At 42.8% G+C, this 25,248-nt stretch overlaps 1 long non-coding RNA gene across 1 annotated transcript in view; it reads right to left on the bottom strand.

The window, feature by feature from the left end:
- Positions 1-25,248, bottom strand: part of LOC109642162 (uncharacterized) — a 94,938-nt gene that overhangs the window by 69,313 nt on the left and 377 nt on the right. Inside the window, exon 2 of the long non-coding RNA XR_011241182.1 lies at positions 22,100-22,194. This is a non-coding gene — a long non-coding RNA (uncharacterized lncRNA). The remainder of the gene's footprint in view (positions 1-22,099; positions 22,195-25,248) is intronic.

Below are 25,248 nucleotides of genomic sequence, written 5' to 3'. Positions count from 1 at the left end.
ACTGCAAAAAGAAACACATCATCGTCCCACTGCGATGGAATATTAATAGTTCCCATTAATAAAATATCCCCTGCCCCATCTTAAGACTTGTTTCAAACTGTCTTGGCTATTGCACATATCAAGGTCTGGGACCTTTGGGATATGACCATGAAAGTAAGCCAGACCATTGTCATTTGGTTTATTAGTAAACAAAAACAAATTATTATCCCCCTAACCATCTGGTCAAAAGTGAGGGACGGAGTCCTCTTCCTCGTTGGGCCAAAGCCTTTCTTTGTGAAAATAGTAAAATAGTGTGGGTTGCAAGAGGAGCTCTATAGCGTTGTATTCAGAGGGGGTGAATGTTTAATTTAGGGCAGCCTGAAAGTATGCTGACATTTCGCCATTGTTAGGAGAGATGAGTACATGGGACACTGTCTGCCGGAGAAATGGAAATGTGCATCAAAGATGTTAAAAATTCAACTGCCTTCCCTGCCCAGACATGCAGATCTGGGCTCGGAATATACCCTATGTTTGCTACCAAAAGTCTCCCTTGAGCCTCTAGCCAGTGGATGTTGTTATCATGTCATGATCTTCATGTAACTTCACATCACCAACAAGACCCATGTTTATGTAATTTGAGTCCCTGTAACCCCCCTCCCTGCCTCAGCAGCAATTCCCTCTGTCCTCTCATTGACCTTTAACATCACTCAAAAATCCATCTGAGACTTTGGACACTGAATTTCGCAGCAATACAACCCAGCATTCACGACACTAGCAGCTGTATTTAATAAAAACGAGGGAATAAATAAACTACAAATGCAGGCAAAATGCAACGGACTGAGACTTTTATCTCCGCGACAACACCCCAAGAGGATGAGGATGGGGTGGGGAGGTGTTTGGGAGAGTGGGTGAGGTCAGCCTGTGACACAGAGTGAGAGAGTGAGAGAAAAGTGAGAGGGAAAAGAGGACGTAAGGGAGAGAAAGCCAGAGAGAAGGTCAATTACCTGCCACTCCTGTCAAACACTTCTTATAACAGCTGAGCTGTGTCCAACAGGGTGGCTGGCTGCTTTCAGGGCCTTTCATATCACAGACGTGATGAGGGCTCCTCTTCCTCACATTTAAAGTCTGTCACAATACATCCTGCACTACTGGGCAGCATGGACCTCTGGGAAAAGTGCATCTGCTGCCACGCAGTGACACAAGATTCAGCCGATACTTAATAAGGGCCATCCAGTCAGTCTCAACATAAGAGCCCCTGTTGTGGTTGTTGTTTGCTCTGTTAAACTATCAACAGCTTGCGTGTTGCACCCCAGAGTTTAAGGATACAAATCAAAGGGGACATTTAGTTGTTGTTTATGCTGCTACTCTGCTATCAAGTGGTTTCAAAGCTTGATGTGCGTGTGTGTATATGTGTGTACACACGGGCGTTTGTGCATGCATGTGTTGTTTGACTGGGCCGTTGTGCAAGCAGAACTATCACCAGTCTCACAGGTCAAACGTGGAGGTAGGAGGAGCAGCTGGACCAACTGTGTGACCAGTTCAGCACAGAATCACAGCCCTGAATCGGGAAACATAGAAAATGGTACAGGCTGAGGTTTCGGAGTTGAGAGAAGTGTCTGGCAGCCAGAGAAACATTCAGACAATGACACCAGAAAGGAGTGAACTTCTGCATGACCAGTGGAGCTGCAGACCAGCCGACTGTGACTGACTGACAGCCTCTGAGCCGAAGATGGCAATGCAGTCACTGCGCCACACCAAGCCAACTGGCTCGCTGAAACAGGAACTGTTTTTCCTACCCCAAGGGGACTCATTGAAAAGCCCGCTGCCATCCCTCTATCTGAACCTCGCTCAGGGCAACTGCAAAGAGGAATTAGGAACGGGGGTTTAGTTTTGGTGGGTTGTGTTTTTTGCCACATGTCAGCCAACTGAGTTTCAGGGAGAGCAGTTCTCTGAGGTAGCTCCAGAAAGCCTCATCTTTAACCACCTCCTCCCTCTGCCCTGCTCCCCCATTCCACAGAGTGTCAGAGGACATATGGTTGAGCCAGGAGCACCTGGCAACCCCTTCAAACCAACAGGCAGATTGAAAATGTGGCAACAGGGTCTGGGAGCAAGAAGAAAGTCCACAGATATCTCCAAAGAATGGTCTGGAATTTGTGGGCTAGCTGCCACCAGGACCACAGGGATGAGAGAGGGTGAGGATGGGAGAGGGAGGCAGGAAAAGAGGCAAAATGGAGCAGGTGGATAGCAACAAGGATTCCGGGAAATCCTGTGGGAGACAACTCTATTAATTAAATAGCAACACAGACAGATTTCATTCAGAAAAGTTGTTTCCCCAACAGAAAAACACATTTTCATCTAATAATGTGTTGCAGGGCACATGCACATAGAAGTATGACAACTATATAGGGATAGCTGCCGCGTTGCCATGGCAAAGTTTGCCAGTTCCTTGAACAATCCAAGCAAACGTCAAACATGGAAGAAATGTGGAAGGAAAGGCTGCAAAGAAGAAATTTATATTGCCTGTGCGACTGATTCCTGATTGAGAAGCAGCAGCAGCAGAGCAAAAGCCAACACAGGAGGATAATTCTGTGATCACACCACTTATGTCTTCACATTTACTGTCACAAAGGTATTTATGCAGGACATGTCAGGACATATGTAGCATGGTGTCCACAAATCTGGTCAAAAGTTTTGGATCCCATTGTCAGTAAAGGTTTTGTTCCTCTGCAGCTCTTTCTGTCTTTTTAACAAATATTTCTGTCCAACTTTGACAGATTAATAAACAATACAACTTTGGGCGCGTTTGTTTCACTACTTATTTCAGTACTGTATGCGGCTCGTCGCACTGTGACTAAATAGATGGACTAGAAGTGTCTCCACCATCATGTTTCAATTTAGCCCTTTGTCAGTTCTCCAGGACGGGGTGTCAAGATAGAAAATCACAATGCATAATACTTCCTAAATTCAAAGATGGCAAATAGCTTCTGGAAAGATGAATTCCCTTTTCCTGCTGTGGTTAAAATGAGGAACATTGATTATCAATATGCACGCCTATAAGTGTGTACACTGTATACTGTCATCTGCCATGCATCATCAGCATCATGCCATGCTGCATAAAATAGATTACTGTGTGTACTTGTCATAAATGATGGATTGTCATGAACTGGATCCATATACACTCACCGACCACTTCTCCGATGTGTTGGAAGTGACAGACGGAAAAGATAAACGCTGTAAAGCTGACAGAGGAGGCAGTTCACAGAAGAGCGCTTCTCTCTCTCCACTGGACAAGGCTGATTACATTCAGGAAATCCACGGACGGAGGGAAAAGATCTCGCCGCACATCTCCGTCTTTGTTACCTCATTTTTGCAAGGTCATAAATGCTGCCATTCACACAGGAGCCTGCTGTTAAAATCATAAATAGATGTGGTAAAGATTGAGTAGAGTGTATAAGAGAGAAGAATGGCTGCTGTTTGCTGAAAGAATCGATAAAGGTGATTAAGACAAACCAGGAAGTATGCACATAATTGTTTTGAGGTGCTGACAAAGACGATGTAAGTAGCTTCTACTCTATAACAACACAATGCTGACAAGATGATGTTCTACTGTATAAAAGATGCACTATTCCTACAACATGCTACACAATATGCAATTTTTCCATTATAGTTTGACATGATGTGAAAACAGTATGAGAATGGGGTAACTTACTGTATATGCGGTTTTCAGACATGAAATAAAATGAAAATGTTTGGAAAATTGGGTCCAGACCTGTTTTTCTTTCACATATAAAGAACACGATTAGTAGAGCATGCAGGAGGCAGGACATGACTTATACATTCCATTGTGGAAAACACAGGGTTCTTGACACCAATGTCAGGCCTTATCGCCAAAGGCTCTCAAATTGTCGTCTTTCCAAGATGATGTCTTTCTCATTTTTTTACCGTGAAATATTTGTATTCTTCCATTTTCACATCCAACATCATCAACCACTCCTTCACTGTGCATTTTGCACCTGAATCTGCTGCTCCCCTCAGCTTTACGGAGCTTAATAAGGAGTTGAAGTCAGGATTTAACCGTCCAATCCACAAATAAAATAGTAAACTTGCCACCCCAGTCGGAAATCCACCAAATCAGTATTTTGTATTGAGAAACAAAATAGACCAAACAAATGATGAATTCCCCCAAACGGCTCCTTAACCATGTGATGCTTCTAATTTTTACTCTGCGATGACCAGCGTGTGGGAAGAAAAAACAAGGACTCACATTAAACATGTATAAGCACAAAAGATGGGGAGCCCCCTCTAGTCCTTATTGTAATCGTAATAGGAAAACATCCCAGTAAAATTCATGGTTATCGCCACTTGCAGATTGCCTCTGACTGTTTGCTCCTTCTCATTCCTCAGGGCCACTGTGTCCCTGTGTGATGTTTGTGACTGTATTTCCACACAGACGGACAAAGGCTATGAAAGTCTAGAGGACTGAAACTTAAAAAAAAAAAGAGATAAGGCCTCATTGCCGAGTTCTGTTCTCTATCCCTCATTCCGTTTCTACAAAACGCTTCACTTGTCACCACAGGCTCCCGAGCTCCTTTAATAAACGCTCCAAACAAAAATGTCTGGCTTTGAGTGGCAGAGTGTGACTGTTTAAAACCATTGGGATTCTGGTGTAATCCTACGGAAGACACAGGCATAACCCGCATTTAAAGTCGCCTGCTCGCTCCACATCCGAGTGAAGAACCTGCAGAGGAGAGGCTGAGAGAGCCTCTTGTTTAAGGAGGAATCAAATGTACACGTTAGCTTTCCAGGGAATCAGGTTCTATTTGGTTCACATTGAGTGGAAAGACCCATATGTTTTGGTGGAGCCTCAGATCTGACATTTAGCTTTAAAAAAAAAGAGTGAAATGTAGGTTACTTCCACTGAGGGGGGCCCATGGATGGAACTATGAGGACTGTCAGTCAGCTGCAGCTTGCGTCAAGTGTACAGGTTGGTTAGGAACCCATCACGGTGAGAACACTGTTGTGTGTTTGTCACAGCGCTGTCATGAACCAAAGTGAAATTCAGTAATCTGAGCAGGGAAGAGACAAACGCACAAGGACCCTGAGTGGTCAGCGGATTTAACTGAATGCAGCTGCAGATTATTGTGCAGTGAAACGCATCCATTTAAGGTGGGGTTTTTTCATGCTAAAGGGGGAAACCAACTTTCCCAAACTTTTCCATTCCCTCTTTGTTTTTTTTTTCTCCCTTTCCTTTGTCTTTCTAGCAGACAGCTGTCTGAGACAAGATGCGGCTTTCACTGGAGACCTCAGTCTTTTCACTCACACACTCGCTGGCTCCTAGTTGCCATGGAAAAGCCCAGAAATGGGGCAGATAACAGTTCAATGAGGGAGCGGAGACTTTGGAGGGTCTGGAGGGAGGCAGTGAGTTTCTAGGGCCTCTCCTGTCAAACCATCATGCTCTTTTGATGCGTGGAAAAACGTAAAGGAAGAGGAAGAGTGAGAGGGAGATTTAGAAAAAAACAGAAATGGGAGGAAGAAAGAAACCCGTTGACTGATGTCAAATGTGTGTGTGCAGAATGGAGGGTTAGCAGAATTTCAAAAAACTGATTAAAAAAATTAGGATGTATGTGTGTTGGGAATATTGTCAGCACCAGGTGTAGTGAGGGGAAATAAAAACAGATTGAAACTCTGATGAAATACGATCAGGACTTCAATATCTTGTAGCCAAAGAAATGACTCACTGAGATACAGAAGAAATCAGTATGAGACCCTGTCTCCGGTGCAAGAATTAACTGTCTATTATTAAGGTATTAATAATCTCATAAGTACAGTGTTGATGATTAATTACTTCGCACAGTCAGCCAGAGCAAGCAAAAACAAGGCTGGCTGGCACCAGAGGCCCGTCTATCAAACCATCCATCCATCTCTCCATTAGCTATACCGCTGATCCCACTGAGGGTGCCAGGGGGTGGAGTCCCTCCTGACATTGGGCGAGAGGCGTCTATCAAACCAACAAATCAAAGCATGCTCATATAAAAGCCAAAAAAAGGCTTAATTTTGTGAAGGAAATTTGATTTTGTCCCTGCTGTAGCTGAAAGATGATGCTTCAATAAATTTCAGGGACCAAATTATTATTAAAAAAAATAAAAAAATCAGACAGCAATAGTGGCCACAGTCAAAACTTCTGATTGGGATTTACGACAATAAAGAATGAGAGGGTATGTATTTGATGTGAAACCATTGAGGAAAGCAGGCAACAACAAATGAGAATTAAACCACCATCTTTTGTTTATAAAAAATGAACTCACTGATTCGGAAGGCAGCCCCGACACAGGAAGGGAACACACGAAGAAATAAGCAAACAGATATGGTTGAAAATAAGTGTTTAAAAGTCTGCAGCTTTCTGACAAATCAGTGGAGACTCGTTGGTGACAAGCCCACCTCACTTTTAAGACGGAGGGTTTTGAAGTAGCACTGTCAGAGGAGGCCCCTCTTGAGATAAATACCTGTCTGAAATCAAATTCCCTTTCATTTCCCTGCCTCCCCCGAGGAGCAAAGACATGGGACTGTCTGATACAAGCACGCGGCACTGCAGCGCGTCCACTGAACGCAGCAGCCATTTTGTTGTACGAGTCAGATCAAGTCAGATGTGCCTGATCCTAATTTCTTCATTATTTCCTTGCATCTGTGGAGCTGAGTCATCGCTGCTGAGGTGTCTGGGTAATGATTTTTCCCAGAGATCACGTCAATAACAAAGGTGAGTTCTCTGATTTCTTCTTCCTTCTTATTAATGCAGCTTTCCATTTTCATTTCTTGAACTATATACGTTGAAAGACTATTGGCTTACATTAAAAGTCAGTCTGTCAGAGATTAGCATTTGCTCAAAGCACTGCTGCTCCTATAGATATTTACACACATAGGGTGGCGGTATAATGTTATTAATGGCCATCCATCCATTATCTACTGTATAGTGATTATCCTGGAAGGTCACAGGGGGGGGATAAAGCCAATCACAGCTGACACTGGACAAGAGGCGGGGTATACCCTGGACAGGTCACCAGTGTATCACAGAGCTGACATTCAAACTTGCAGTGAACTCCAGATATTCTCATGAAAATATCCGGAGGGTGTGTCTGTGAGAAAAATCAGAGAATCAGTTGCTGCCAGCCCCCTCATAAAACCTCGGGAGAATCTCTGAACGAGCCCGTCTGAGAATACAGCAGGAAATTCTCTGAATTCACCACGAGCGAGTGAGTGTGTTGATAATGTTTGTCAGATGCAAAATTGTAAAATAAAAACATAAAAAACAATACAATTATCTCTAAGGAGAAAATGTGGTGCCATACAACATGCAAATAAGGAGGTCAACTTGGAAAGACAACAAAATTCAAGAGCTTTTGGTGACAAAGGCAGACGCTGGTGTCCATGTGCTGTAAAAAAAAACATGTGATTTCCGTTCTGCTCCACTCTTCACCTGAACGCTCTGTAGATGCTCTTATTGTTGTAAACACCTTCTTCAAGTGAGAAAGACAAAGATGGGTGGAGAAACCCTCTGAAGACAAGAGAACGTGCAAACTCCACTTTCTAAATTAGGACTATCATTTTAAAAGAGTTTGGGAATATGAAGAAATGTCTGACTCATGACTAACCGTCTGCCACTTTGTAGTCCAACTTCTGTCATTGATTAAGATGAGCCAGGGTGGAAGAGGATTGTTAGGAGGATAAAGTTGGATGATGAATGACATGAGAAGAGCCACAGCATTTATAGCATAAAGATTGATTCTTCTAAGGGACTAAGGAGAAACAGGGTGGCTCCTTTTCTGACACTGAAGATCCTTCAATTCTGGCTGTTTTCAGCCCTCCTTCTCCTATTCCCAGGAGAAGGAGTTCTCCTATGCCTGTGATTGACATCATCCTTCCATCTCTGTGATTATGGCGCGTCTCCTTTCCCACCTCTGTACTATCAGTCTTCTACCTAAGCCCTAAACACAGCTGTCTACCAGTCTTTCTCTGCCGGCTCTGTCCGAAAAGGAGAGTGGGCGTCAAGAGATTGTTACACAGAAAGGGTATCTGTGATCAGACAGGCTGTGACACAGAGCCTCTGAGTTTGTCAGTTTGTCACACACACTTACACCTACAACTGATACTGCTCATGTGACGTCAAACACCATGTCAGCGATAGTCTACCATGAAGAAGTAGATGTAAATAAAAACTTGGCATTAATTATTTCTCTACAAACCCCTCAAGTCATGACAGAGAGTTCTGGGGGAAAAGAAAGAAAGAGAAGGTCTAGTGTAAGACCATGGACAAGAAGAAAACATCAAGACGAGATGAGAGAAAAATGTCACAATGGATTGTCATGGGACCGTCTTATAGTGTCCAGCAGGCTTGGACTTCAAGATGATGGAGTACACAACGATGGCCTCCAGGGAGCAGCCATGCTCTGAGGGCAACAGCACCAGCAATGAAGCCAAATCCCAACACTGCTGAGCAGTACCACTACCCTCTGGTATTGTGCATTTATAAAACCATCTGCATTTTATTCTTATTTCTATGGATGCAGTCATGGGCGTGAATTCTTGATATAAAAACATTACCCGGACATGCATTTCTGCTCCCTGCACCCCTATAGAACTGCATAATCAACCCTAACCCTATTATTCTATAACAATTAAACAGGATCATAAATGAATCAGAGGTTTGCCAGTGCATTTGCCTTGATTGATGTGCTGCTGAAGAAATGTTCCGTGTTATCAATAAATAGTTCATAGGTTACAATATTTTAGCCCTGATGTATTTCTATATTTCATAATTTTAGGATAAAACATTGAAATTAAAAATAATAATAATAAGAGACCAATCATCATTTACATATTCTCCCATTATGTGATCTCTTATTGTTGTAGTCTAAATGTCTTTTAGACTACAACAATAAGTTCCTAGTGCAGCAGGAAGGAGTCACCTTAGTCAAGACTGGCAAAGTAAGTTTCTTTGAAAGAAGTAGTGAAGAATGGTGTGACCGCTGAAGATGGGGAGAGAAAAAGAAAGAAAGCAGACATTTTCTTCTGCACCCCCCTTCTGTAAACTCCACCGGCATCGACCAATGGGAAATCAATGCACTGACTGCTGCTGTGAGTGTCAATGAAATGTTTGGTGGTGCAATCCAAAAATCGCACCCACGTGGCTTCACACAGACTCAGACAAACAGAGGCAAATGAGGACACGCACTGGCACACACACTGACACACACACACACACCTATGGAGGGACAATTAAATAAGAGCAAATCAACGGGAAGTCTTTGAGGTAGATTGCTCCATGGCCAGGGATTTTTCACAGATCCATGAGGTAACCTTCTTTTAATTTCCATATTAAGAGAAAACCACTTTCAATCAAGGGATTAAACCGAAGACATCGAAAAAGTTTTAGGGGAAAAAGTGTGACCTGGTTCATTTGACTTTATAAGGCTTTCTCTGCTGTCACACCAGGGTATATGGAAGATGCAGCTCTGTACTGTAACACATTAACTGAAATATGACTCATATTTCTGAATACCATCTGGGTGTTCCAACATAACCCCAACCATCTGTGTCAGTACACAAATCCCAAAGAAGAAATTCATCTTACAGAGGGAAATATGACAGAGGTGAAATTTTAGCTTCAAAAACACTTTAGCTTTGAGAATTTTTGCCTTAAATCACTCTTGTAACAAGGGATGGAGAAGAAGAAAGAAGGAGGAACAGTGTGATTATACAGAAAGTAGTGAGACATTACAGTGATGTGTTACTATTTTCACAGAATAACAAGAGTGCAATACGTTTCTATTTTGCTTTTAAAGTAATAGTTTGACATTTACGTGTGAAAATCGATACCGCAATTATATCTGTCCATGTATTTTATGTCTACAGACTGCACAAGATAACCTTACCTCGGAAAAGACTGTGGTAACAGGGTGTTAGCCTTCTGACTTCTGATGATACCAAATCCACATAGCAACACAATTGAAGATTTTTTCTAAAAGAGTGTACATGAACGCGATTCAGGGGATTTTGTGCTCATAAATGTTGAACTATTAACAGCAGTATGAAAAAAGGGTCCAAAACAGTATAAATATCACAAACTACTGATTTATAACCAGCTGCAGCAGCAGGGCTTTGGCTTGTGTTTGTTTATGAGTGTGATCATGGAAAAATGTGATCCTGGAGACTACATGTGCCACTGCTGCAAGATTCAGTGACAAAACAAAAAAAAAAAACAAGTGTGCATCAAAATAGAAGACTGGTGTGGTACTGAGAACACCTGTAGCAATATAGTAATGACTACTGGTCATTGTGGAATGTCAACACGTGGATGGACGTTGCACCCCATCATTAATTTCTGTTTGTCTCTTGGCAGGATCAAACAAAAACAACTGAACCGATTTTATTGAAACTCGGTAGAAGGATTGGCCCTTGGCCAAGAAAAAACCCAATAACTTTTAAAAGGGATTCAATTAAGGGAGCAGCTAGAGGAATTATTTTTCACTTTCTTTATCATTGAGGGATAGGGTGTTTTTGTGAATTTCTCAAGAAATAATGAAGGATCCTTATGAAGAAAAAAATGGGTAAAGAGCAAATTGGATAAAAAAAGGTGAAATTTGGTGCAGATCAGGATAATGATCCAGATTTTGTATCTTTAGGGGTTTGATCTTTATTTAGTCACTATGCAGGGACAGAAAGAGCAAGGATTCTTTATGTCTAAGTACATTTCAGTTTCTCCACAGGTTCAGGTTTACATTTGTCTTTGGTTTTCAAGTGAGTGACTTGACGTTTTTAACTCTATCAGAGAAGGAATATTTCTAAACAGTCTTTGTGTGTGTGTATATATATATATATATAAACTGAATACATTTATGCAATACGGTGATTAAGTGGCTAATCAGAAGGTATGCCCTTCTAGTTTCAAAATATGATCATTAACCTTGCAGATGTTGCTACTCCATAAAAAAGAACTAGACTTGAGTAATGCATTTTCTTCAGAAAAGAGCTCTTGGGCTTGCAGGAATTTTTTAACTGATGTCCTACATTACCCATCATGCATCATGATATGAATGCATCCTTTGTGAATAAATAGCTTGAAAGAAAGCATAAGAAAACACTATGATAAAGATAAACCAGCGCCACTACTTGCCTCTCTGATTGTCTGTCAAGCTGCTGCAGTCTGTTGTCTCACTCTTGCTCATGCTGTTCAGTTCTTAATTTAGCATCCACCGAGCCCAGGCAGACTACAATGGCCTGCAACTGGGCAGAGTTGCACTCTGGTACTCCACTCTACAAGCAGGAAGCGGAAATGGAACGGGGGGGAAAATCAAGATACATCACTGGGTTGATAGATGCTGAATGGAACCGATAGAGAACATGGAGCAAGGTCGGCATCCATTAACCATGCCTCGAAGTCACAGATGGATAACTCCACAACAGAAGGTTCAGCCGGTGCTGTTGCTGTTAACACCTTTGTCACATGCTGGATATTTCATGGTGTCTGGCAGCGCACATGAAAATGCAAGCATGCACAGCTGTAACAAACAGGTTTGTGCAGCAGACATCAGCTGGACAAGTTTACTGTATTGATACCATATACAGTATTTGAACTTCCACTAAAGCAAACATCACAAAACCTACTTAGCATAACATATTGTCCTCCATAGACTATGAATAAGTAATTTTGAGTGATAATTACTTATAAATAGGAATCTAATTTTTGACCGATCTATGCAACTCTGAAAATACTTTAAGAGCTCTACTTTAAGACATTCAGTTTGCCCCACATTAAGTAAGCATACCAGTCAAGATAAAGAAAATAAACATAGTGAGAAGCAGCATGTAGAATAAAAAGCTCTTGCTATCTGCCTGTCAGGAATCGGGCTCTTGCACAAACCAAGCAATGCATGGTCTAACAGCTTCTCAGCTATTAAAGACAGATCTAGCCTCTTTCTCTGTCCACAGTCCTCCAGGATCCCAAACCTGCATGGCAATGATGGCGCCAATGTCATGCTGTCACCTGAGCTGAGCCATTATTACACAGGCATTCTTAATAGCCCTATAGATTAAAGTCCAGAAGAACAAGACACCAACAGATTAAAAAAAGAAAGATAGGAAAGAGGATGATGAATTGCTTCAGATTGCCGGGCAATCATGCATAAATTACTAGGACGTGCTTAGGTATAATAACCAGCGCTGTTTTAAGTGATCGCTCACTCACGGCGGGCTGTTGTGTAAGGAGGGGTGGGTGGGGACACAGGGGGAAAGAGATGGGTGGCGGGTAAAGAAAGGAGCGGGTCGCAGCTGTCTACTCAATCACATCACCGTCAAGGGTATCGCCCTGACACTGTCTCCACTCGGTGCCCCGAGCATCCACACAAATCTCCTGACAGACAGACGCGGCAGTCAAACAGCACCCTCATCTCCCCAGCTCAGGCCCACAAGGTTCCCTGGGCATGTCTCCGTGGCCCCACTGGCTGCTGCTGGGAGCCCCGGCAACAACTGATTATTCAGGATCCAGGCTAACAAGGATCTGCCATGTGGATCTCAAAACAACATGTTCTGGTAGTGAATTCATCATGAAGCAGGGGGAACAGGCTGTCTTCTGCTTCTTTCTCTCTGGATGTGCTGCACACTGAGCAGATTCAGCAGGAGGAGCTTCAGGTAGGAGGACTGGAACCAAACTCTTGAATGTAGCAACTGACTCCATATAGCATAGGTTTAAATTTGTAAAGAGCGGGATATACAACTTCGACAGTAATATACAATGAAATACAGTTGCTTCACCATCCCCAGACCTCTCCCCTTGTTGATGGGGGAGGCAGTAGCTCAGTCCATAGAGACTTGGCTTGGTTCAAGTCCAGCATGGATGGAAGTTGGAGAGGTGCCAGTTCACCTCCTGGGCACTGCCGAGGTGCCCTTGAGCAAGGCACCGAACCCCTCAATCACCTTCATGGCTGCCCACTGTTCCGTGTGGTCACTGCGTGGATTGTGTTCCGTGTGTTTCGTGTGTGCTGTGTTCACACGGATGGGTTAAATACAGAGGTCAAATTTCCCCATGTTTGCATGTTGCATGCTGTGTGTGGGACAATAAAGAGGAATCCTAATCTTAATTAAAGGCCCAAAAGACCCAGTTTACAATATTAAAGAAATATACCAAGTCTATGGGTGATGCTGTTGTGTGCTATGAAAACCCTGACCAAATAAGTAACCCTCCTCTCAACCCGGGTTTACTGTTCATTTTAAAGTACTATGAAGACATGGAACATTGATAATCCATAAACTTGTTCTGTTCTAAACATGCCTGCACCATCGCTGCTGCACAAAGAGCTGTTCACCAGTTAATTCGGTGAAGTTCAACACAATAAACAAAACCATGAAAATCTGAGTTGTTATCATTACCGGTGCCCTGAATTCGCTCTTCTTTTAATCGACAACATCAATTACATTGATGAGTCCCAGCAGCCGATGCTGCAGAGGGATGGTCGCCTGATTATTTAAATGTTGTCAATATTGAACATATTATGTGTCTAAATCGCAGCAAATTGACACAATACAATACAAATGCAGAGTGAAGGCAATAAGATGAAAGGTCCTTGAGATACGCATTCCACAGACAGACAGATTTTTAGAATTATTTGATTGATAAAAAAGTTGCTCTTAAAGGCCAGTGCCAGTTTACAACAGTAGTGGATATAATCAGCTTAGCTTTTTGTGTGCCGCTGCCTCATCATATATAACAATCATTGGGAAACAATCATTGGGAAAGTAGAAACTGTTATTTTGTGTAAGGTATTATTATTATACGAAATATTTTTGCAGATAATTCTCCACTATTTTCACCTTGGCAACCAAGCAACATCAATTCCTCATCATTTAGCTGTTTTGCAAACTTTTTAATGCCTGTGGCCTGTGATCAGCTAACATAATGCATGCTGAAGTGCTCGGTGCATGAGGCACCGGAGCAAAAATGTAGCTAACACACATGGATGATTTTGTTATGTGTACTCATCCCTTTAAGGGTCACTTATCAGCAGCACAGTCTCCCAAAAAGAATGACATTTAGAGGACACAAGAAGGATAAATATCATTGTATATCAGTTTGTCTCCCCATTCTATAATGTGCACCCAGCCATATCGGTGCTATTGTCTGTGCCATCTGCAACAACTCAAACAGCCAGCTTGGCAGAAGTTCAAGCTTGCCACAGTTGACTCTTCACCGCAGAGGCCCTCTCGGGGACTTTCTCTCGCACTGGTACAACACTTCTGGGTCCGGGCATTCGTCTCTCTTCGTCACATCCTTCTTCATCAGCATCACACGGTGCACTCCTCACTTAAAACATGATACTGCAGTCCCTGCTCCTTTAAATCCCTGTATCTCTCTCCCTCTGATTGCCTATAGTCCAAGTGGTTTAGTAATGCTAGCACAGCAGGGAGCTGGGGGAGCACAACAAACTTAGGCCATTTAACTCAATCGTATTCACAATGGCAAATTAGGCAGAAATACAGAAGTGGTTGCCAACCATTCCACCCAATCAAGCATATGCGCACACACAAACACAGAGGTGAGAGCAGGACAGTGTTTCTCCTCTGTGACTCATTATAGACCTGATAATAAGCAGAAAATGTGGGTGAATGGGCAAAATTGTAAAATGATACACTGGTTAATATTTGCCTGGCACTTTGTCTGCATCATATTCTATACTCCACAGTGCAGAGTGAGAGAGGAGGATTAATAGTCCCAATTTTCCTCCCATTAATCCATAAAGATGCTATAGAGCAACTCTCCTCCCTCTCCATGCTCTTCGTTCTCTCTTTTATATCCCCTATGACCTCGAGTTCAAAGCAGAGGCACAGAGCAGGGTTTGTGTTTGTACAGATGAGGGCTCTCTCCAGCAGTAACTGAAGGAAATGAGACGGCACAGTTGAAGTCTGTCAGCCCTTGTCTCTAAATAGCAGGTGGCAAAGAAACAGAGAGAACAGAGTATTGGGGGAAAGAGACAGAGGGTTGTTATGCCAAGACAGTCAGGGCCGCGGGGATGAGACAGAGATACAGGGACTCGTGGTGCCCAAATAAACACAATCGCTCGGCCCCCTTCAAAGGCCACATGCATGCACACATGGAACGCACGGCACAGAGATGGACACTTGAGCAGATACAGAGGGCTCATCTGGCACTGCAACACTCGGTTGAACATGAGCTTAAACTGTAGCCTGAGGTTCATCTTAGCTTAACCACATAGCTTAAGTCAGTTAGCCAAGTTTACTTCTATGGACTAAGCTCCAAGTGGATCACAACAAAGGCATGTCGCCACGCACTCGGGCTGTGCACAATGGAGGCCACGGACCGCGAAGCCAGCTGCCAACTCGTGCATGGGTGAAGTGCTGTGGTCTACCATCCAAGCTTGGCACCGCATACATGCAGGACTCCCATCGCTGGTCTCTGCAACATCACAAAGGCGGCAGGTGTGCACACAAAGCATGCAACATGAAGAGGCAGTCGAACTGACAGATTTGAGATTGCCTCCGGGGTAAAAGTAGTAAGTATCTGAGACTCTCATGTATCACTGGCATATAGTGCGACAAAGTACTGAGTGACCAATAGAGACACACACAGAGGACAAACTGCTTCTTTGTGCGTTGTAGTGGCAGTTCACTACTGAACCATTAACCTTGGAGAAAGGAACTAATAACAGTGTGCTTTTTTACCCTTTCCTTTTCTCTATTTAATTTGTCCTATAAATGAATTTCCCTAAGGTGCTGCGTCGGAGTGGACCTGAGATTAATGCAGGAATAACAGGAACAAGAATTTCTCCAGTACTTGCAGGAGGAGAGTCTAGGCAGTCAGGTAGAAAAACAAGAAATAAAGAAGCAGGTCGCAGCAAGACAAAAAAAAATTTCATGCAGTAAACAATGGTTTTGGAGACACATAAAACAATACTTTCACAGAGAAGTGGTGAGAACGAAACCAGGGAGATAAGGGCTGTATGCATCATTCTGACCTGAATGTGCACCTGAAATGCACGGAAAGTTTAGTGTTTAAGTTGCTGAATGTTTTTTTGATGAAATGCAAAACTGCTCTCCCAGTGTGGGACATGAGAGGTCAGCCAAATCAGTGTATCGCTATGCAGGAGAAAAAAGAGGAGAGGAAACAAGCAGCAATTCAGGTTGAAGCAGCTGATCTCCGCTAGAAAAGCTACATGTCAAATATATTTTGTTTCGAAAAAAAGAAACTTGTTTTTAAGCCGCCGTTGTGTTCTTTCTTTCTTCTATCCATGCACATTGTCTAGAATCAAGAAGGCACAATGAAAAGCAATGAAAAGAGTCACCATATATCAAATAAGAGAGAGAATGATACATAAATCTCCTTTTGCACTGATTATTAACTTGGTCCAAACAAGCCAAGTCGATAAAAAACTTGGAAAACATAAAGCTTGTCCTCAACCAGAATAACAAGTAATGAAGGCAGAGAGAGGGAGGAGGGAGGAGGGAGTTATCTGAGAGAAGGGCAACAAGAAGAGCAAAGGGCTGAGAAGAGGAAGTGCTCCTCTAAAGGGTGAGCTTGTTAGATAAAAGGAGACGGCATAAAAAAAAAAAATGAAAACCCCTGTGCACCTGCTTAAATACTCACACAAACGGATACAAATGCATATGATAACACATACATGCATTCATGTGACATGACAATGTGACCCTGAGTGTTTCTCTGAAGCCCACGTGTCCCTGTTTCATCAATATGTAGCTGTTACTGTGCCAGACTTGTGCCATTTTGCCTGCCGTCTATTCTGCACGCGGAGCAATAGACCAAACCTTGCGCTTGGTGGTCGGAAGAGTGGAAAGGGGGAAGGAAAGAAAAACAAAAGCGATTGATATAAATGATCTGCCGGCCGAGAGAGGCCCCCAGGCAGGGGCGAGCGAAGGTCCGCTCGATACCAATTGATCGTGGGAGGCCCAGGCATTCGTCTTAATTCTGACTAATTAGGGCAGTGGCTGACGAGGAGGGGGTAAGAGAGATAAGTTGTTGGTGTGTGTGTGTGTAGTGTGTGTGCGTGCATGTGTGTCTGTGCGTCAATGGGACCTCCCAGATTACAAAATCAGGCTCCCATGTTTACAAAGCGTGGAACAAGTGGAGGATTAAGGAAATCAGTTTAGGAAACAACAACCGTCACCACATTAGTGTTGCTGCCAAAATAATTCCCCTGTCTGTTCAGTGGGTTGCCTGACAGGCAGAATGGGAATAAATCCTTCGCTTGCTCTCTTTTTTTTTTGTTATCTTGTTTGTGTGAGAACGGCTGATTATCTTCTGCCAGCACAAGTCTGGCCTTTGGTAGCCAGGAGGCAGCAGAAGAGAGATGCTTCTCTAGCCTCAACCATTCCACAGATAGACATCAAAGCTTTTTAATTGGCAAGAGAGAAAAGTTAGGCTTGATCACTGAAACAAATGGAAAAAAAACAATGATTTTACGCTCATGGTCCTCAGTGTGAAAAAAGATGGGACGCGAGCTCCTGGTGTGAGGGTGAAAGACACAGGACTGTGGACACTTGAGGCAAATTGCTTTAGTGTGCGATTCCACAGTAGTAATGAGAGCAGGTAGCAAAGGGAACCTGGCGATGGGGGATGTGGGCTGGGAGGTGTCTCAGAGTTTGCAGGTAAAGCCTTTTTAAAAGATCATAGCATTTGGGAGCAGCCGCTGAGCAGGTGCTAAGCAACTGAGAGAGCCCGGCTTAGACTCTAGATTTCTATCTGTCACTCCCGGAGGATGTTAGCAGTGTGAAGTGGAAGGTGGCAGGAGGGGGGCATCGCTACCAACAAAGGGCAGCAGCAGGGACAATTCCGCCTGAATGCAGATCACAATCTGACAACAGGGACACACACACACACACACACACACACACACACACAGAAACTAAAGTGAAGGTGCCTAACACAGAACTGACCACACAGACAAAAGAGACAAAATATCAGTGAGTAGAAGTGACAGACAGGTAGCATATCTGTATCAGACAAGATCCGATTGTTGAGGAAACACAAAGAAGCTCAGACAGGCCGGGATGACCTGCACCCTTTGTCACTCCCTCTCACGGGCCGGGAGAGACTGACAGATATACTTGAATACCGGCGACTCGCTCTTGTTCTTTGACACATAAAATGCACTGCCCTTTCCACCTCCGGCACCCGATTCCCTGCCGGCTTTTCATATCCCGGCCCGCCTCGCTTTTGCGCCCCCAGCCCTCGTGGGCAGCTCTCTATCTCGGGTTCAAAAATAGGAGCAGAAAACGGACGGCGGGTGTCTGGATATCCTCACCAAGACTATAAATAAACACCTCATCGGCTCCAGACGAAGTGTCATTCCACTCACATCAAATTAACCAATCAGGGTGGACACGTCCCCTGAATTCTATGCTCGTCAGCTCAAGTGTGATGTCCTAATGACTGCCTGGCCGTCGATACCGGCCCACATAACGGTGGGGCCCTGAGGGGGACAATTAGGGAGAGCAGGAGATGTTTTCCGTGATAAATGTTGTCACTGCTGGTATTGGTACTAATAAGCTGTAATTTGCTGTTGTAGACTCTGATGACACACACTGTAACAGCAACACTGTAGACAGATGGGTGAGACCTGCGAGGCTTTACATTAAAGTGACACAAATGCTTTCATTAACTCAGAAGGGTGGGATCCACAAATATGTATCCGCAGCTGATGAGATTAGAGCTGTGTGCCTGCTGAAAATTTACTGAATGTGCAGGAAAGTGCTTTGGAAGAGAGAGAGAGGAGGGCAGACTTCACCCTCCAGGCCCAACAGGAGTTTAATTGTGACAGGAACTTTATTATAGCAGGGAGGTCCTTATTTTTTTTACCCCTGCATGATTCAGTCATTTTACATGGTGAAGGTCAGTGAGTGGAAATATTTGCACACGTTGTTCAGATGTGACAATAAGTTCAATATTAGAGGAATTAGACAAAAACCAAACAGAAAGTTCTTGCAAATAACGTCCTGAGATTTTGAGTCCAGATTATTGAGACTGATCATTAGATTATTTATATTATCTATTACACTATTATTTTTTATTAATAAGTGAATCTTACCTCCACAAAAGGAGGTTTTCACTCCAGTCTATTTGTTTGTCTTTTGGTTTGTTTGTCAGCTGAATTACGCAAAAACCACAGAACGGATTTCGACTGAATGTGGCGGAAGGATGGGACATGGGCCAATAAACAACCCATTAAATTTTGGCACAGATCCGGAAAGAGACAAAACCAGGATTTTCTTTATCAATCACTTTATTTATTCTTGGTATTTTAAAAGAACAGGCATGTTTGAGGAACTGATACCAAGAGTGTGTACAACTTGGTGCAGCTTAACTGAATTTGAGGGGACTGTTGTGCATTGGTGGATGTACGCATTCTCCTGAGTTCCAGTCTAATTTAATCTCAAACCTAATACAAGTAATGACAAATGCCCTCAAAGACAATAAGACATTCAATCTGACATAACAGTAAAAGTCCAAGCAAAGCAAATGCTCACTAAGCTATAACCTGCAGCACATCTACTGTATGTCACTTTCATTTGATAAACTACTTTTATTCTACTATCAAAACACATTGATGGCCATCGATGGCACATCCACGTGTGCGTTTGTGTTAAGACCTGTCACATCAAAACAAAAAAAACCTCTTCTCACTGGCTGTGAGAAGAGGCATGAGAGACAGATCATCATGAAGACATTGAGGGGACACAGGTGGCGTGAGACTGCAGCGCGCTGTCTGATGTGTGGGTGAGTGACGGCTACCAGTCGAGCAGGGTTGACTTCGCCCATCAGCAGATGCGACACCAGCGCCAGTCTGACTCTGAGCACGAGCCTCGTCAGACCGCCACCCCCTCTCCCTCGCAACGTTTTACTCTCCCCTCTGTGCCGCCCGAGCGGTAACGGACGGATGTGCATTGTTGTCAGTGTCACCACAACATGTCATGTGCTGATTCGCTTGAGTCAATATTTTCCCCGATTTGAGTATCCTTGTTAGGCCGCTCTCTGACAGCAATTCATCTGATTACAGTCTTTCAATCTGGCACAGGCAGGGGAGAATAGCCACAGGAATGTTGTTGGATTGGCAGTGCATTTGGGGAAACATTGGAGCTGGCACCTACAGGGACACCCAAAAACCACCCTGATACTGTTTTGAAAAGGAGGGGGGGGGGGGGAGAGATTATGATCAGCCATCAACAGCAAAGTAACAATTCATTCTAAAATGAAGTGACTCATGTCAGATTATAGGTGGTGACTGTGGGGGTTGTTCTGCTTTCAGCGAGCAAACAACTAAGTCAGCGTTTCATGCATTTATTAATAGAAACCCTTAAATGTCGGATAAGTACATCTACAGTTACAGTATCTGTTTCCTTTTTCATATCATCTCTCTGAGAAGCCCCCAAAATCCATCCTTTATGCCCAATTCCAAGCCAGGTCTTCAATTTAATTCCCCATCTGTGACCAGCTTGAAATATTATCCAAGAAATGAGATCCGTGACCCTGAATACAGAGTGCGAAGCAGCTTTGGGAGCAGGATGGAGACATGGCCTGATTCTGTGGCTAAGAGGAGGCCCGCATCCCCTCCCCAAGTGACATGGCTAAATATTTGCCCTCCTCCACTTGGCTGTCTAGACGCATCCACTCAGCCCCCTTCCCATCACTCGTCTGCTCTGCTCAGAAGCGGCAAGAGCTGGCACGGTCATCCAGGCAGGGCGCCAAAGCCACGACAAAAAGTTTCTCCCGACTGCCATAGGTCACGGAAGTTCACCAACCTGGAAAGAATGGGCTTCGCATTTTTAAAACCTCTGGGCTACCATTTGGGGAGTCACATGCAAACCAAGCGAGGGACGGGGAGAGAAAAAAAAAAACACTGTCAAACGGTCTTTGTGCTTTTCAATGATTTGGAGAAAGGAACCCTCAGAACTCGACAAGCGGTCTCTCCGGACTTCTCCGAGTTAGTGTTCCATATTCATTACCTTTTTCCACACTCACATGGTGAGGTTTTAATTGCCTACAATTCAGACTAAAAAGCGAGAGAAGCGGAGTAAGAGCGTCATGCCTCTTGAGAGGGAGATGTGGGAAGTCCACCACCAGCACACTCAACCTGATAGACGCATAATAAGAGCCCTCATTACACATAACCAGATTATTCCCTTGGCCATCAGCTCAAGTTAATTTTTTTCCCCCTGCAAGGAGACTTGCAGTTTCTGGGCTCCAACAAACTGATGAAGCAGCGCACATCACTGCAGCGTAGCCACTGAAGTCCATGCAGCCACACACAGATCATTAAACAAGTCAAACAAAACATTTGTCATTTAATGACTGATCTCCTCTTTATCCAGCAGAGGTGTGGACTTGAGTCACACATTTGTTCCTGATCCAAAATATTTAGACTGCACAAGATAAATATATCTACAGGACCCACAGTTTGGCTTTGACTTCAACACCACTCACTCATTTCTTTACTTGGGCAAAAACTTTTTAATTTATTGTCACCTAAAATGCTACTGGCCAAAAAAACAATCCTTCCATTGGTACCCGTTTGTTGAACAAGAAATTTAAGTTTAGTATCTAACGACACTATGTTCAGGTGAAACTATGTTTGTACTGTTTGAAACAGACTGTATACAAACATGGACGACATGACAGCTCTCAAAAAGTGAAGCCAAAACATCTCGGTGGACCCCTGGTGGCTGGCTGCATTATAGGTCATACTCGCTGTCTCCTCCATGTAAGTGGATGGAACATGGACCAAACCAAAGAGTAAAAATACATATTTTCCAAGGATTGTTTGTGTCATTTTAGGCGTGATAAAAGTTCACGTGTTAATTTTTCTTCTAACTTTTAATTCATGCTTTAAAAACATGGTGAAGGTCGGATGGCAGCGTACGTGTCCGAGATATATTGACTTTATTTTTGCACAGTGGGAGGAAGTGTAGACTTGTCTTCCATTTCTATATAGTCTATGATTGTGTAGGGGGGAAACAAAAGATAAGTTGTATAATGCCTTAAAATTAAAAAATAACAAATGTAACATAACTTTATAAATAAATTATTATTTTGTGTTGTACTCACCATGGATAAACACTTTTAAGGCACTGATGTCTTGTCCCTTAGTGTCCACCCATTCATCATGTGTCACAGATTCGATCACTGATGTCATCCACAATCTGAAATTATGAAAATGAGACTTTAATAGCATCAATTAAATTAAAAGAATTAGTTATAATACTGCTCCACTGCCATGAATTCAACTTCACTCATAACTATGTAAGATGTTACTGGGAATCCAGGTTTAACAAGTTTATTAAACAGAAAAGCGTTTTAAACGTTCGACTTCGTTGTAAGTGGAGTCACCGTGTGATGAGGAAGCAAGCAGCTCCAGAAGATGAGGAAACACCGGTGTTACACATGCTGTTTTTCATTGCTCTGTGCTGCCTGGTTGTTCTGGGCTCTGGTTATATTCTGTCACATTAATGCTAGGATAGAGGATATGTTGACAGAGAGAGGACATTGCACATTGAGACTGTAGGGCTTTTCTAAGGCTGGTGGCATTGGGACATGAAGACAAGTGTGTAGCTGTGTGTGTGTGTGTGTGTGTGTGTGTGTGTGTGTGTGTGTGTGTGTGTGTGTGTGTGTGTATAAAAGTAGAGGGTTGCCTGTGGAGCAGAGCATGTGGATGCCCACCCACTCAGCCACCTCGCGGCCCTCGTCATTTCGCATCAATCCACTGCCCCTCAATATAAATAGGACAGGCATCCTAAAGCTACGCAATATTATGAGAGGCAATGGCATTATGCATCCACCCTGCATGGGTCCCTCAGCCTGAGATATGACTACACCAGCCTGTTTTAATGGCACTTTCCTTCTCACTTGCACACTGCACTGTTGACAGGGCCCAATTCGGATAGTTAATACACATTAAATTGATGTAATACTGTATTTTGCAATGGCTACAATAATACATGACAAGTGAGCACCAACATAAACATTAAACTGCAACTAGAAACCCCAAATTAAAATGTTTAATTTAAAAAATCTAAGGTTTCTTCAGTACTATTTTTGGTTTATTACTGGAACTGTCACACACTGTTAATAGTCAGGTTCCATCATGCATGCTGCAGAAAAAAGAATTGTACATCTGCAGCCTGAGCAACCGTTCTGTCTGTTATTTGAAAACCACATAAGCCGGATGCTACCAGCTCATCAGCCTGGTCTGATGAGTACTTGAGGGGGTGCGATGAAAGTTACGTGTATTATTTTACCTGTAGAAAGTACAAACTGAGCTTAATATTGAAGGCAAATGTATCTGAGCTGTAAGGAATGGAGAGCGATGCACTAAAATCAGAGTATACTTCCACACGCTAGGTTCCCTGTGGCGTCACAGAAGCTTCACACTTCATTACTGCAAGGCCAGCGACGTGTGAAGCCATTATGTAGGAGCAGTGGGAAGGTGTGTGCGTCTATGTGTATGCGTTGGGGGTACAACCAGGAGCTGTGGGGTGTAGGTGCATGTGTGTGTGTGTGTAAGGAGGATGAGTAACTAATAACCCCACTCGGACAAAGTGGCTTCTGTTAGCAGCATTAAGCTATTCACATGGAAACATTATTTAATATATTCAAACAGCTGGGAGGTGTTGTCTCTTGTCCCAGTGTCAAATGAAAGAGGATGAGCAAACAGCTGGCAGGGCATTTTCTTGCTCCAGAGCTCTGCTTACAACTACACTTTAATAAACCGAGAGTGGTGCACATGCACGGAGCAATTTGAAATAAATCGCACTAAGTAATCTCCAAACTACTGTCATGCAACCGAATCCAAGACTTAGCTAGACAAAAACCTGTGTCCTCTACTTCCACCCAGTGGCCAAAAGCAGAATGTCACACTTGTTATTGCTATTCTCGACAGTAGCACATCTGTGTTTCATTGCACAGGCAAGGACTCAGGTAATGTGTGGTGAATGCTAAAAATAAATGTGACCTAAAACGGCCTACAGCAATGACTCAGCTATTGCTAACACTCAAACTCAGAGCCAATGAGACACTGCAGGTTTACCAATACAAGTTAATCATCAGAGAAGTATTCCCCCTCACTCAGTGGAAACAAAGTGCTTATCAGTAATCCGAAATGCTGTAATGATCATGATCTGCCAAAGGCTGCCTGACTGCTAGCCTCCCACTGAATTTTAACAGAATATTGTTGATTATTTTGAAATCAGCATTTCATTAAACTAGTACTGGCATGCCTTATGGTGCTTGAAGCCTCCGAGTGTACTTCTGTAAAATATGGAACAATCAAACTTTAATATTCAATCAAGGATTTGGGGGGGTTGTGGTGGTATCCCAAGGCCCTTATGTGCCTGCCAATGCTTGGCATTTAGCGCTGATTAAAAATTTGGCGACTGAAATTAAATTAACCACACAAGTAATCACTGTATTAAAAAGTTGCCACAGACATGTTCATTCAAAGAGAAGGTTTACAAGCTCATAGATTCATGTGTTGAACTTCAGCACTCAGACTGAAGTTGAATATAAGACTTTTAAAGACCTAATTTGAGACAAATGTCAAGTAGGCTGCATCATATATCGAGTCGTATCAGCATTTTACAAACTATGCATGCCGCCAAAACATTTATCTTAAAAAACAGGTATTGTAAGTCATAATATGTCCTACCTTAAAAGTATTTAAAACCTTATACATAATATATTTAATGTATTCAAGACCTTTTCAGGGCTTGAAATCAGATGATAAGGTTTGTTCTTCTTTAAGACCCTGCAGAAAACCTGTTTGTATTTAAGATTCAAGAACTGCAATGTCATGAAATTACGAGTCAAATGGTGCCTGTTAATAAGATTTTCAAATGAAATATACAGCAAAATAAGCTGTGAAACTACACACATTATGTAATAAAATATAAATATTAGCCAAGGAAGTATAGCATGGTGTATAGAATGTTTTTCAATAAAATACGAGTAAACATAAATCGTGCATATAATAACAGCAAAGTTAAGAAAGATAAATAAAATGATTATAATAAATGTAAATCAAATGAGTGTATTTAAGTGGTATGGTAGATGGGTTATAATTTTTCTGCACAGTGTACATATATATATATATATATATATGATGTTGCACAGTGTTTGTTTGATTATTTGGTTTTCTGTGAGGCAGAAGAAAAGCTGTGGCACAGGTATTTAGATGGCTAACATTACAAACATATAATATT

The sequence above is a fragment of the Paralichthys olivaceus genome, chromosome 5, assembly GCF_024713975.1.
Source record: "Paralichthys olivaceus isolate ysfri-2021 chromosome 5, ASM2471397v2, whole genome shotgun sequence".
Taxonomy (NCBI): domain Eukaryota; kingdom Metazoa; phylum Chordata; class Actinopteri; order Pleuronectiformes; family Paralichthyidae; genus Paralichthys; species Paralichthys olivaceus.
The sequence above is the reverse complement of the archived record's forward strand: the minus strand, read 5'-3'. Positions and strand labels throughout refer to the sequence as shown.